Source organism: Chenopodium album, chromosome 17 (genome assembly GCF_948465745.1).
Source record: "Chenopodium album chromosome 17, dcCheAlbu1.1, whole genome shotgun sequence".
Lineage (NCBI taxonomy): Eukaryota > Viridiplantae > Streptophyta > Magnoliopsida > Caryophyllales > Amaranthaceae > Chenopodium > Chenopodium album.
Window position 1 is genome coordinate 39,217,058 of NC_137850.1, and position 3,054 is coordinate 39,220,111.

Genomic DNA, 3,054 nt, shown 5'->3' on the forward strand with positions numbered 1-3,054 from the left:
AGGTTTTTTCAGAGCTATACAATCACTCCAAAATCAGAAGTTTCCAAATGATGTGAAAGAGTTAGTGCAAATTGTTATTGATGCGTACAATGAATATGATCCTACTTTACTCAATCATACATGGTTGCAATTTAAGTATGTAATGCTGGAAATACTGAAAGATAAAGGAGGCAACGACTATAAAAACCCCACCTTTGGAAGAAGAGGTTGGAGAGAATGGGGTTGCTGCCAACAGTCATTGAAGTGCTTCACCAGCTGCTGTAAGAAACAGTGGACTATCTAAATGAAGGGCTACTAAGTGTGCCTAGTGGAGAAGATCAACAGGAAGCTGACCTTGCAAATGACAATTAAAGGGTGGCTGAAGTTTTTCCTTTTAAAAGCTTAAGAGGTAGTGTCTAAAAACAATTATGGTAAACATTTTGTAGTTTTATTGTGATAGACACTAATTCATACTTTTGCTAGTTTAGAAAATGTACATTGCTAATCCTTAGCATGCAACTAACAGTAGTTAGTCTTTTGTAAATCACAATAATGGGTTGTATTTTGGACTTATGAAATGCAAATGCAATGATGTTTGAAAAGTTTTATTAGATCCTTCATATTCCATTAACCACAAAATGTATGCAACTTATAATTAACATAATCATCATTTGACAGCTTTAGTACTCCATCTCTCAGAATCGAATCCTTGAGATGGATTTCCTCTTAGAAACCATTAATAATCATAGATGCCACACTTTTAACACACACAACATGTCACATCTTGCATGCAAGAACAAATAATGAAATGAACACTTATGATTTGGTTAACATACACAATGGGCAGAAGGGTTCAGATTTCAGATTTGAAATCCCACAATATTACTTGTCATCATAAAGGTATGTTAAGATAAAAAATCACCTCTCAGATTACATATAAACTCTCTTACCCAATGCAATGCAACACAATAATCATAAAGATAATCAACAATTCACTATAGTCATTACAGGCATCATAGAAGTGAGGTCATAAGTTAAGGCATCTTATTATAGTTGGTCCATCACTGAGGAACACATACACAAACTCAATTAATCACCACCATGAACAGATTATGTCAAGTGTAGCAACAGAGATAATCCAACAGCAATCAACCATTTATCACATATCATTGTGTTTCTAGGCAACATAATCCACCATTTTTCGCCAAACATAATCCAAAAAAAAGCCATCACAAATATAGCTGACATAATCCAACACAAGCCAACAACAATCAACCATATATCACCAAACATAATCTAACACAAGCCAACAACAATCAACCATTTATCACTAAACATAATCCAACAAAAGCCAACAAAGTACTCATAAAAGGAGGAGTTATAGGACTTAGCTACGCAATGGAGCATCACCACCAACAGAGGACTTTTTACAATTCTTTTGTTTTTTCTTGGCAGATTCAAAGACCATTTTAGAAGAACTGAGATTAACTTCCTCTTTGTTCGACTTCCCAACACAGATGAAGTTATCTCCATTTTGCACAATTTACTCTCAAGAGTTTCAGGTACAACCAAAAGAGATTCATCAACATTAAAGGGGGAAACAGTTTCAGCATCACTAAGTCGTCTCCCTATAACATCTTTACAGATGAACAGGTTTTTAGTTTTACAATCTTCATATCTTTCAACCCATGCATGCTCGTGGGTTTGTTAAACTAGAGTGAGAACCATCACCCTCATTGCTACTATTGATATACATGGAATCTTCTTTAAAGAGAATATCCGCCTCCTCTAAGCCCAACCACGGTAAGTTCGGGTTGTACAGGACATCGTCTGAGGTGTTCAGCTCTGAATCATCTTCCCATGAATAATTTTTGGGAATCAGATCCTTTATAGGGATGGTCCAATCACTGAACTTTCTTTTATCCATATCAAGAAAAAGATTTGAACACACACCCTGAAAATCAGACTATAATTAGTTGGACTTCTTTGAGCAAAGAAACCCACAAAAATGGAAAATTAATTTCAACAATTATTGGAAAGGTGTCCTAAGTAATTTGACCCATCCCCTATTGAAAAGATAAATGAGTATGAACATATACAACCACAAAATTCGCCAGAAGTTCGAACAAAAAACAGAAAATCAACCTAGAACACGGCAGTTGAAAGTATGAACATATACAACAAAAAAACCCCAATAAATCACTTAGAAAATACCCAAATAAAACCACCAGAAAAATTTGACCCAAAAAACACACTCTGAAAAATTCAACCCAAAAAAAAAAAACCACTCAGAAAAATTCAACTCAAATAAAACCAAATAAAAATTCAACCCAAAGAAAAATTTAACCCAAATAAAACAAAAAAAAAACACGAATAATTCAACCCAAATAAAACCACTCAGAAAAATTCAACCCAAAAATAACGAAAATATATAGAATAAATAAAATCCATGCAATTCGACAATCAATTAGAGAAACGAATGAAATCCAAAACATTCAACAACTTTGAACAAATAAACCAAAAAAATCCCAAATAAACCCTTTGAACAAATAAAATCCCATATAAACCCAAAAAATTCCAAATAAACCCTTTGAACAATTAAAATCCTAAATAAACCTAAAAAATTCGAATACAATATCCAACAAATCAAAATCAATATGAACATATACACCCATAAATCAAAATCAATAAACCCTAAAAAATTTTATACTAAATCAAGAAAGAGAATCGAGATCGAACCTTGGATGAATTTGACGATTGGAATTCCAAATCTTGGGTTTCTTCGTTTTGAAAAATAGCAATGAAATGCAAAAGAGTAGAAGAAGATGAGAGGAATGATTTTTGTACTCGAACCGTGAAATCGAACCAAAAGAACGTCGTAATATTAAGTCAACGGTAGAAATTTGGTCAAAGGTAGTATCTTAAGGTCAACTATGGGTCAAAATTTTTTTATACTAAATCAAGAGAGAGAATCGACACCTAAACCACCACCTGTAACCCCAAAAACCACCATCCCAAAACACTAATCTACCCTCACCAACTCGGAATATCCCCCAAGCACCTGGAAAGTTACCT

General features: G+C 33.8%; 1 long non-coding RNA gene across 1 annotated transcript; it reads right to left on the reverse strand.

Moving 5' to 3' along the window:
- Positions 1-1,190: 1,190 nt before the first annotated feature.
- LOC145589664 (uncharacterized) lies at positions 1,191-2,822 on the reverse strand. The gene is made up of 2 exons (XR_014101777.1): positions 2,719-2,822; positions 1,191-1,933 (listed from the first exon to the last, which is right to left on the reverse strand). It is a non-coding gene; the product is annotated as an uncharacterized LOC145589664 (long non-coding RNA).
- Between the last annotated feature and the right edge of the window lie 232 nt (positions 2,823-3,054).